The 11,346-nt window shown below is 46.4% G+C and overlaps 1 long non-coding RNA gene across 1 annotated transcript; it reads right to left on the bottom strand.

Moving 5' to 3' along the window:
- Positions 1 to 9,281: 9,281 nt before the first annotated feature.
- LOC143442211 (uncharacterized) lies at positions 9,282 to 11,139 on the bottom strand. The gene is made up of 3 exons (XR_013110222.1): positions 10,592 to 11,139; positions 9,864 to 10,086; positions 9,282 to 9,386 (listed from the first exon to the last, which is right to left on the bottom strand). It is a non-coding gene; the product is annotated as an uncharacterized LOC143442211 (long non-coding RNA).
- Positions 11,140 to 11,346: the final 207 nt, after the last annotated feature.

Raw genomic sequence — 11,346 nt, 5'->3', positions numbered from 1 at the left:
CATGTTGTTTTTTCAGTTGTTGCTTTTAAATTCCACACTATAGCCCAGGCTAACCTCAAACTTGTAGCTCTCCTGACAGCCTTTGATGAGATCACAGATATGTACCATCCCATCAAGAGAGAAAATGCCTTACGAGATGGTGGGAGACACTCTGGGTTGTCAACTTTTTCATCATAGAAAGGTTCAAATAGGAAATCCCTGATTAAGGAGCTGAAGCCTCCTTCAGGGTCAACTCAGAATCACTTAGCACCGTCCTGCTGACTAACCTGGGTCAGACTACCAGAGCTTGCTAGCCTCATCTTCCCAACATGGAGGAGGCCCAGAAATCCTGGTGTTCCATTCTCAGTTTACAGAGAGGAAGATGGCCCAGTAAGGCAGCAGTACTCATGTGGGATTGAACTCTGATCCCCAGACCAGCCCAGTCTACATTTCCCACCAGGCCAGCTGTTCTCCGAACCCTGTAGACCATCATCACAACAGTTTGGACAGCCTGGATTCTGAAGTGAGCACTTTTATTTGCCTGTGTTGCTACAGAGAACACATCCAGAATGATGATTCTGGAGGTGAAGTCCGAGACACAGGTAGTGGTAGTGTGGGTTCCTTCTATGGCTTATAAGAACCTGTTCCACATGCCTTCTTTAGGTTCTAGAGATTATCTGGTATCCTTGGGGTTCCTTGGGATGTGGAACCATCATCCCAGCCTCAGCAACCCCTTTCATGCAGCATCTCTTAGACTCCCCATTTTTATACTGACACCAGCAATCCTGAGTGAGCACCCACTTGGCAGCCTGGTTTTAACTTTATTTCCTTCATATGAGTCTACTTTGAAGTAAGTGCAGACTGTAGGTCCTGGGGAGGGCACAATAGCATATAGATTTGGAGAGGGCCTGATCAAGCCCATTAAAGAGACTCTATGGTACCTCACAGGCCACACACACACACACACACACAAATACACACACATACACACATTTACACACACACCATACAATCACACACTCACTCCACACACATACACACATTCACACACATACACACACTCATACACACATACAAATACATATATATACACATACACCACACATACACACACTCACACCACACATACACACACTCACACACCACACACACACATACACACACACACACAGCAGGTGACAGATTGCCCTCCTGCTTTGTCAGCTTTTCTTTGACCCGACCAGGACCACCCTCCTGAACAGTTCCTTTCCTTCCTTCCTGGCGCTCTCTTGCTCAGTCGCTGGGACTGAGTCTTCTTGTTCTCGTTCATGCACCTCACCTCCCCAGCACTTCCACCTCCACCTGAAATTTTTTCAGTTGCACAGCCAACTCTGCAACCTGTTTTGAAACAGAATATAGGAAGAAGAAGAAAAAGAAAGAGAGAGAGAGAGAGAGAGAGAGAGAGAGAGAGAAAGAAAGAAGAAAAAATGAAAAATTCCCCCTCCCCTTGGAGCAAAGCAAAGACTATCCCTAAGGTAGCAGCTGCAATCAAATTTTTGCTGGTGTCTTAAAAAAAATTATCCATCCCTTTGTTCCCTGCCATTTTCTCTATAACATTTAAAATCAAATGTTTCATTCTGCCTAGTCCCACACTGGGTACCACTTATAGTGTGTCTTTAAAAGAAACCAAAATTCCAAAATTCTTACTACACATGCCTTCTTGATCCTCTGAGGATAGTTACACTCCTTTTTGGAGCCTGAGAGGTGGCCATGTGGTATACTTCCCTCAGTCCCAGAGACAGGTCTCCAGCACCTCTCTGACCAGGTCAGGTACCTCTGCTGGGGACTCCTATATACTTTCTTCCTGTTCTCTGCCTGCCAGGCAGTCCTTAAGAGCCTGCACTGATACACATGGCCTTCTCAGGAGGACTTTGCAGTAGGCATCCTGTCACTTTTAAGGCATGGAAGCAAGGATCCCAAGCCAGATGCCACCCTCTGGGAGACAGTGAACATACTCTGGACTCACACTGCTAGAGCCCAGGCCAGGGTTTGAAGGACCAGCTCCTTCAGCCTTGTCACATACACAGATGCCCACACACTGAAATATGTGCACACATGGAGCACACACAGCACAGGAATGTATATAAGAGCACATGCAACACACAAGAACATGCATGCATGCAGGAGCATGATGTGTATATGTGTGGGTGAGATCGCGCACTCACACGCGCGCGCGCACACACACAGACACACACACACAGTCCTTTCCAGAGTCAGACATAAACACAAGCAGTAGAGATCATACACCAAGACCCATGGGTTAAGGGGGATCCCTGTGACTGGAGGTGATCCCTTTCTGCAAAAACCTTTTAGATAAGTTATCATGTTGCAGTTTTAAGCCTGAAGAGCCACTGCCCAAGTAATGAATGACCCAAGGGAAAAGCATTTGGGCAGCAAGAACAAAAAGAATAGAGATTATCGGCTGGGTAATCATCCTTACAAGAAATGGGGAGCCTCAAGTGGGGGGGGGGATCCTTTCTGGTGTGCAAGGAAACAAGGGGAGTGACTCATAACCTTGAGCCAACAGCAATGAAGCTTCTATGTGAAGAGACGCTGAGACACCTGCTGGAATTCACTGTCCATTTCCTTCAGGGACTGTTGGCATCAGGAGCAAGGACATGGCTAGCCTATGATGCCTCCAGGGAGAGGGCTTCTTCTTATCACCTGTGGTTCTCTTCTTATCATCTGTGTGTACCTCCCAGGGACCAACCCTACTGGGTTCAGATTCCAGGAAGCCTTCTGATGACCACCCAGGTCAGTGATGGTGCGGCCTAGGCAGTGGTCCTGTAGTGGCCACAGCTACCATGGTTCTGTGCTGGGTATGCTGGGGTGGGAGTGCTCACTTCAGAGGGAAGGAAGATCATTGGCCAACAGGGAGACCCAACTCACAGGAACAGGACAGGGTTGGTAGGGTTTGTACCTTCTGAGGGGCAGCGGGCCAAGTGTTGACCATCTTTCAGAAGACTGGTTGGTACAAAAATGTGTGTGCTCATGGTTCTCTCAGGTCCTCCTGCATGGCCCTTGCTGGCAGGTTCCCTCCTGCCTTCCTCTCAAACAGCCTCTTTCTGCCCCAGAATTTAAAGGAATCATTTCTTCTCAGTGCCTTATGTTGAGCCCCTACCTAACCCCAAGTGGACAAGCCAGATCCAACTTGGGCCAAACCACACTGGCCCTCCAAGAGACCACCTACCCAGGACCTTGGAGACCTCTGACAGTGAGCAGGGATTAGAAAGAGCCTAAAGGGCCAGTGGTAGATGCAGGGTGGAGAGGGTAGCCCCAGTCAGCTGGGAAATATGGGCTTTCACCAAATAGATAGACCTAACACCAACTTGCTGTGTGACTTTGAGGGAAGTGGGTAGCCTCTCTGAGCCTTGTTTCTCATCTTAAAAAGGGTCATGTGTGTTAATCCTGCTGCCTATTCATCAGAGTATGGAAGGCAAAGGAAGAGGCTTTGGCTGCTGCAATGGAGGCAGAGTAGCTACTCTCTACACTTGCTCCCACGCATCCTGGACACATACCTGAAGTTTGCTCCCAACCGTCTGTACAATTAATTGGGGCCACATGACTAGATTCAAGAGGGTAGGTTGGAAGTGCCACCCTAGAAGCCTCTTGACATGCCCACTTTCAGCAGCCACCTGCTAACATATGGCCAAAACTCCACAGGATAAGAGTCATCAAACAGAACACCATGAGTTAGACTCAACTGAAACACGAAGTTCAGGCCTAAGCTGAGCCACAGGATCACAACAACCAAGCAGCCTCTGCAAATGTGAAACTGGGACAGGAGGCTGTGTCCTGTGAGGGATGCCAAGTGCTACAGGGGGGGAGAGAAAAATAGAGCCAAGGGGTCAGCATCAAGGTGGGTGAGGTACTGAGTCTAGATTCTACTATAATAAGAGAGCTGGAAGCTAAAGAACATTCTGCCACATGCTGACCCACCCACCACCCAGCCTGGCCCACCCACAGCCGTCCAAGAGTTGATTCAGGTGCTAAAGTGCTCCATCCTAGACTGAGGAATGCAGGTACCAATGGAGCCTCTGCCTCTTTGGGGCTGAGAGGCCCAAGAATAGGTCTCAAGGGCATATATCCAAGGGACGAAGGTGGAGACTGTTCAGGGCAGAACTAGAGGTCACACGTGCCGCCCTGACCACTGCCAACCTTGGCTGCCTAAACTGAAGACCTCAAGGACATTCAGTGAAGCTGCCCACACTCTCAATAGAGATCCCCAAATAACATAAGAGTTAGGTTTCAGATGTCACCACCCCAGGGGTCTTGGAAGCAAACTTTGGAGGGAAAGTAACTCAGCCAGGAAGTCAGACCCAGCCCCACTCCATCCACCTGCATGCCCCATAACCATTTGCCCCAGACGATGATATGAACAGCCACCTCTACTAAGGGCCAAGGCTATAGGGATTAGCCAGGCCCCTCCGTGTAGCCCCCTTCATCCCTACAAATCTACAGGAGTCAATGGGCAAACCCAGACAGAGTCTGTCCCAACCTTACACACCAACGGGTGCTGGACAGCTTCTAGAGGTTCTGCCAGCTCTGCTCCTCCCCAGCCTACACACATGTTTTCCTAATCACCAACTGTGTGACTGGCTAGAGGATGATCTGTCAGATAAGAGGCAGACTATCTAGGGTATCAGATAAGACCTCCCAGAGCGGGGGACATTTAAGTCGGACCTTAGAGGATGAACTGGAATTGACCAAAAATCACTTATTTTAAATGATAATATTTCTTCATATTTTATTTCTTCACTTTCAAAATCACTTTCTCTCTTCCAGACTACAGTTTTAGAAAACTGAGGCTTAAAATATGTAAACAGTAAACTCTGAGGACCTCTCCATCCATTATTTCCATTTTCCAATTGGAAGGGCTGAGGCTCAGAGAGGGAAGGGGACTTTCAGAGGCTACCCAGCAGAGAATCCATAGGCAGATCCCAAAGTCAGACTCTCTGGCTAGAATTCCTGCCACAAAGGCTGGCTCACTGCCTTTTCCTTCTTCAACTACCACCTGGCCCAACCAACTGCCCCACACCTCTTGCCGGACATAGGACACATTTCACAGGTAGGGAGTGGGTTGGGTGGGGGGCAGAAAGCACTGAGAAAGTTTAACCCCACTATGTTTTCATACTTGGAATCTGAAAACACAGTTTCCCCCAGCAAAGCAGCTTAGCGTTAAGCAGAAAATCGGCTGGAAAGGATGTGATATCATTTATAGCAGTACATTAAATGCAAGCTGAGAAGCTGATATATTTTAGGAACGTTCAGCACACTCTAGACTAATAAACATTTTACAATATTATTGCACATGTTCTTTTCACTTTGTCCAAATAACCATTCCCTTCACATCTAATAAGTCTGTTTGACACATAAGTGGTCTTGGGCAAACACCTTGGAGGCCATGTTTCTCTGTGCATTGATCATTTATTTGTGTAGCCCGCCAGGACAGTGACTAATGATTTTGAGGTTGAAACGTCCTCAAACATTGTCTTTGTCCCCTCACCACTACCTCTTATCGTAGAAATGTAAAATAATTTCAACTTGGCCCCAGAATGTATTGTTTTTCATGTATGAAAAATGCCTGTCCTTCCTCTGCCTGACATAGCATCAATCAGTTTAAAACAATATTTGGAGGAGCCCTAATCTTCAGGTCCTCCACCAAGCTCTCAAAGTCCCCAGGAGACAGGCTCCCAAACACCACTTACTGCAGAATTTCCAAACAAACCTGCCACCACCACTGTAGCAGCCCAGAAGCAAGATCGCCTCCAGGCTGGAAGAGTCCTATCCCTTCACCACCCAGAAAGTGGGGAGTTGTTGGGCACAGCTGGTTCCTCTCAGCTCCAAGAACGTTAGTGGGGTTCTAGGCCCCAGTGGTTCTGTGATGAGTATTAACAAAACCACCATAGTCCTGGCCTTTAAGAACTCCAAATCAGAGCAAGGGCCAACACTAGCTCAGAAAGCATGAATGTGAGAAATGGAAAAATTAACCTCTCTGGGAGGGATCTGCTAGTTGAGCCCTTCATTGGAGAACAGCAATGATAAACCCTTTGTGTAAATTAAGAGCAAAGGGTTTTTGCCTTTAAGCAGATGCTGACTCCAATTTGGACATATTCTTTTGCAGTGTGTGACCCAAGCTAGTGTCCAAAAAAGGTCACCTTGCCGGAGTGAGAGCAGAGCTCATTAACCACATGCACAGAAGCAACGCTTTGACATACATGTCCCATAAAGGGACAAGCTATTAGGAATCAAAGCACACTATGGGGATCTAATAAGGTAGATATCTTTGAGAAAATATAGGTGAGTGATAGGCAGAGGAGGGAGGCAATTCTCATCCTCATGGACACAAAGAAGAGCCTGACCCCAGACGCAAGACAAGGAAGCTGCCATTTGGACAGACTGGACATGAAAAGGAAGTAAGGGAAAGTGAGACAAGAAAAAAAATGTTCATATGCCAGCAATGGTGGTGCACACCTTTAATCCCAGTACTCAGGAGGCAGAGGTAGATGAATCTCTGGATTCAAGACCAGACTGGTCTACAGAGCAAGTTCCAGGATGTCCAGGGATGCACAGAGAAACCCTGTCTTGAAAAACCAAAAAGAAAAAAAAAAAAAAGAAATGAATGTTTACTGAGCAGATGCATGGCTGGATGGAGGGATGGAAGACCAGACAGGTAGACAGGAGAGTTATGTGTCAGTGGATGGATGGATGGATGGATGGAGACTAAGAGGTGTGGGGTTTGGGAATGCCTTACTAGAAAAAAGTGTGCTTTCTCTCCCCAAGCAGAGAAAACTGCATCTTACATTGTCCTGGGGGATAGTAGTAGTAGTAGTAGCAGCAGCAGCAGCAGCAGCAGCAGCAGCAGCAGCAGCAGCAGCAGTAGTAGTAGTAGTAGTTGTTGTTGTTGTTGTTTTGTCAACTTGACATTAGTTAAAGTCAATAGAGAAAGAACCTCAATTAAGAAAATGCCTTCATCAGATTGGCCTGCAGACGAGTCTGTAGGCTACTTTCTTGATTAACAATTGAAGTGGGAAGGTCCAGGCCATTGTGTGTAATACCACTCCTGGGCCAATGGTCTTGGATGGTATAAGAAAGCAGGCTGAGCAAACCATGAGGAACAAGCCAGTAAGCAGTTCTCCTCTACGACATCCTCTTCAATTCCTGCCTCCAGGTTCCTGCCCTGTGTTCCTGCCTTGGCTTCTCCCAATAGACTGTCACCAGGATGTGTAAGCCAAATAAACCCTTTCCTTCCCAAGTTGCTTTGGTCGTAGTGTTTGTTCACAGCAATAGAAACCATAACTAAGACCCACTTGCCCACTGTGAACTGGAAGGGATGAGTCTAGGTGCCTGGGGGAACACTTCACACTCAGCAGGAAAAGAGTCACTTTGTTGGGGAGGGAGGCAAGATAAAGCAACACCTCAGAGTATCTGCTGCACTGCTGGAGTTCATCTGTAGCTGAGCCTTGGGAGCCTTAGGCTTGGAGAAGGGATTTGTCAGTGGTCACTTGTCTGTCAGAACCATCAGGTGGCACACAAAGTTAATGAGATGGCCTAATGAGGCCTCTTCAGCATCACACCCAAGAAGCCCAGTCTCAGTGTGTGTTCACTCAGCTCTGGGGTCAAGGGTATGACTCAGGCAACTCTGATCTGCTCCTCCTCCCTGCTTGCTTCCAAAAAAAAAAAAAAAAAATCTGGAACTAATTCATAGATCAAGAAATCTATGCTAAGCTCTAGCTTTCACCTCCTTCCCACCCTGCTCTCTCCTCATGCTTTTCTACCACACCCTATTTGCAAAACAATGCAAAATGCTACCAGACACATTCTAGCACACACACACACACACACACACACACACACACACCAGCACATTTGTATGTGATTTTCTGTCTGATTTATGTTTTGTCTAGATATTGCTTCTTGTCTTTCCAGGACAACTCATATGTCTCCTCCATGAGGACTTCCTTGGGCCCCCATGGCTGCTGACTTGTCTCAGCATGGCACTTAGGTTTTTACATTTTTGTGACCTACTTACATCATCTTTCTCTATCCCTTCATGAACTGATGAAGAACAAAGGAAGTATTTGTCTTCTGCTCACAGCACTGGACCTGGCCCAGAGTAGAGTCAGAAACTGTTGGAAGATTATAGATGAATAGGTGGATGGATGGATGGATGGATGGATGGATGGATGGATGGATGGATATGTGAATTGATGGGGAAATAAATAGATAGATGGATAAATAGATAAGTAGAGGAAATGAATAGGTAGGTGGGTGGATGGATGAATAGATGGGCAGGTAAATAAGCAGATAGATAGATAGATAGATAGATAGATAGATAGATAGATAGATAGATAGATAGATAGATAAACTAGAAACTAGATTAGATAATGGATGAATGAATAAGTACATAGAATGGTGGGTGGATGATGGATGGATGGACAGACGGACAGAGGGTGAGTTGGGGGGACAGAGGGTGAGTTGGGGGGGGTGGTACTCCATCTATAGAACTGTCAAGAGTTGTCACCCATTCTGGCCTGGGACTTTTCAGTGATATGGGTGCTTTTGTAAGTCCAATAAATGCATTGTTTACCAAGCCAGACATGGATCCAACTGTTACTTTCATCTATCACTGATGACCCACGTGAGGTGAATATATACCTGTTAACTTCTTCACAGGAAACCTAACTAGAATCTTTGGTACCCAAACAGATCCAAAGATGACTTTGAGAGCAGCCTCACCCCTGCTGTGGAGAATGAGACATGTGACCAAAACGAATGCATTTGAGGCATCCAGAGAACAATCCTGATGACATTCCCCAACCCTGTCACACTATGGAATGGTGTGTCTTGCTGTAGCAGCAGTTCCAGTGTCCCTGCTATGGGTGACTAGACATGTAGCCAAGGTGGAGATGTTTGCTTCAGGGAAAGTCCATGGTGGAAATCCCAGGAGAGCTGTCACCCTCTATGTCTTACACAGAAGTGTTCCTTCTTGATGAATGTGATCAGCAGGGGAGAATAGAGGTGCCTCAAAAGAGCAATGAAAGACCAAAGAATACCTAACATAGATGAAATAGGGCTGTAAGGGGGCTGTGGCAGAATTTGCTTTGCCTCTGCTGTGGGTGATAAAATATGCAACTGAGGCTCAGCTGTCTGGACAAAAACACTTCACATAAGGAAGGAGTTACACTTAGAAGACGTGCAGGTAAAGTCCTCAACATTAACAACTGATTTGGTAAGCAAACTGGATAAAGGAGAGGATGCAATAAAATACAGGTTTGCCATTTCTTATGTATGGGGGAGAGGACAAAAGAGTACAAACCACATCTTTACTGAATAGCCAGCCCTTCCTGGGATCCAAAACCTGGAATCTGTGGAAAGAAACAGTGAAGAGGGGATAAATAAGGTAAGAATGATAGTGAGGGAACCAGGCACAAATGAAATGTTATTTAATTTCCAGTTGGCTGGGTGAGATAGGATTGTGCCACTGGGTTAAGAAGAAAGCTAACTCAGTAGGGACATCAAGACTGGTGGGGTTTCTGTAGCTTTGCTGAGCCCCGTGGTGATGCAGGAGAGGCTCCAGAGGACCTGAGTGACAGTGTGGCATGTAAATCAGTTTTGTAAAGTGCTAAGGCAACTAACAGGAGGGAATGAGAAACGGAAAAATGCCAATTGTGGGGGAGGGGGGGTCTGTCCATGTCACTCAGAAACAAATATCACAAGATTTGTGTCAAGGTGACGCTCCTAGGGAGAATAATGGCAGCCAAATGCTGCACTTGAGAGTTTCTAGAAGACATTATAAACTGTAAGTTCATCAGTGGGGTAGAGAAGATGCAGGTGCAACCCACCGTAACCCTGCTGGGAAGGAAGGTGCTCTCGCTGGACGGGAACTCTCCCAACTGCTTCCTTGATGGGGTGACCACAGCTGCCTGCTAGAACCATGCAGGGTAACTAGAGGCCTTGCATGGAACTGTAGACTCGTTGCTCTCCTATAAATGTGCAGAGCATTCCCATCTGTGTGGTCTCAGTGTCTCCTAACAGCTTCCAGGAGCATCCATGGGCAGGGTAGAGCTGGAGATACAGTGGTACAGTAAAAAGGATTAAACTTGCCTTAGGGTGGGCAGTTATCTCCCCAGTGTATGCTGTGTACTAATATCTCCTAGAGGTGGAGATTGCTTACCCTTTGCACTGTTAGACCTAGCCTACTGACATGCCTCAGCTGTAGAACCAGACTAGAGCACACAGAAGATACAATTGGAGAGAACATGGCTCTCTTCCCACTTGGCACTCAGAAGGTTGAGCAACCTGAGCCTGCCTGTCTAGTGCAGGGGTATGGGAAGATGTGCAAGAGCCGAACAGCTCTGCCAGGATAAAGAAGCAGAAAGACGCAGGGGAAATGATCGTGGCTTGCACAGAACTAAATGAAGTAGTGCCTCTCGTCTATGCCTCAAGACTTAGCATGGCTCCTTTGAAAAAGCAATAATTGGCAAGACTGATGGGATATTTTTCATGCTATGTTGGACCTTGGCAACTTTTTGTTCCTTTAGCTGTCGTACCCCAAGACTGATTGGCTTACCTGGAGTAGACGGCAGTGTGTCTTCTGTAAAAAGCTTCCACAGTATAATGTTAATCCCATAACTGCCATCTCATTGGCTATCTTGCAGATTTAGAAAAGCATCTGGAAAGCATGAAAACACACTTGAAGAAATGAGGAAAAGAACTCAGTTCTTACAGGGTGCAGAGGCTGGCACAGCTAGGAAATTCTTGGGAATCTTAGGGTTGAGAAAGGCAGAGGCAGCACTACCAGCAAGGTGACTGAGAATATCCTATAACAGCCAACTTGTAAATGTGAAGGCATCAGGTAAGGAGTTACATGCAGAAGGCAACCTGCAGAGTTAGGAGAAGGTACACCTAAAGGACATACATTTTGTTAGGGTTTTTAAAGATGTATTTATTTATTTTACACACACACATATATGCATACATATATGTTCTGTCTTCATGCATACCAGAAAAGGACATCAGATCCCATTATAGATGGTTGTGGGTCACCATGTGGTTGCTGAAAACTGAACTTAGGACCCCTGGAAGAGCAGCCAGTGCTCTTAATCTCTGAACCCTCTCTTCAGCCAGGACATAAGATTTTTTTAATGAGCCAGGCATGGTGGCTCATGCCTTTAATCTCAGCACTCAGGAGGCAGAGGCAGGTGGATTTCTCTGAGTTCAAGGCCAGTAAAAAAATAAATAAATACAACAAAATAAAAAATAAATAAATAAGGAATGAAAATCCCAGTGCAAGGGATAGGCTATCTGACTACAAGTAATAGATTG

The sequence above is a fragment of the Arvicanthis niloticus genome, chromosome 5 (assembly GCF_011762505.2).
Source record: "Arvicanthis niloticus isolate mArvNil1 chromosome 5, mArvNil1.pat.X, whole genome shotgun sequence".
In the NCBI taxonomy this organism is placed as follows: Eukaryota; Metazoa; Chordata; class Mammalia; order Rodentia; family Muridae; genus Arvicanthis; species Arvicanthis niloticus.
The sequence above is the reverse complement of the archived record's forward strand: the minus strand, read 5'-3'. Positions and strand labels throughout refer to the sequence as shown.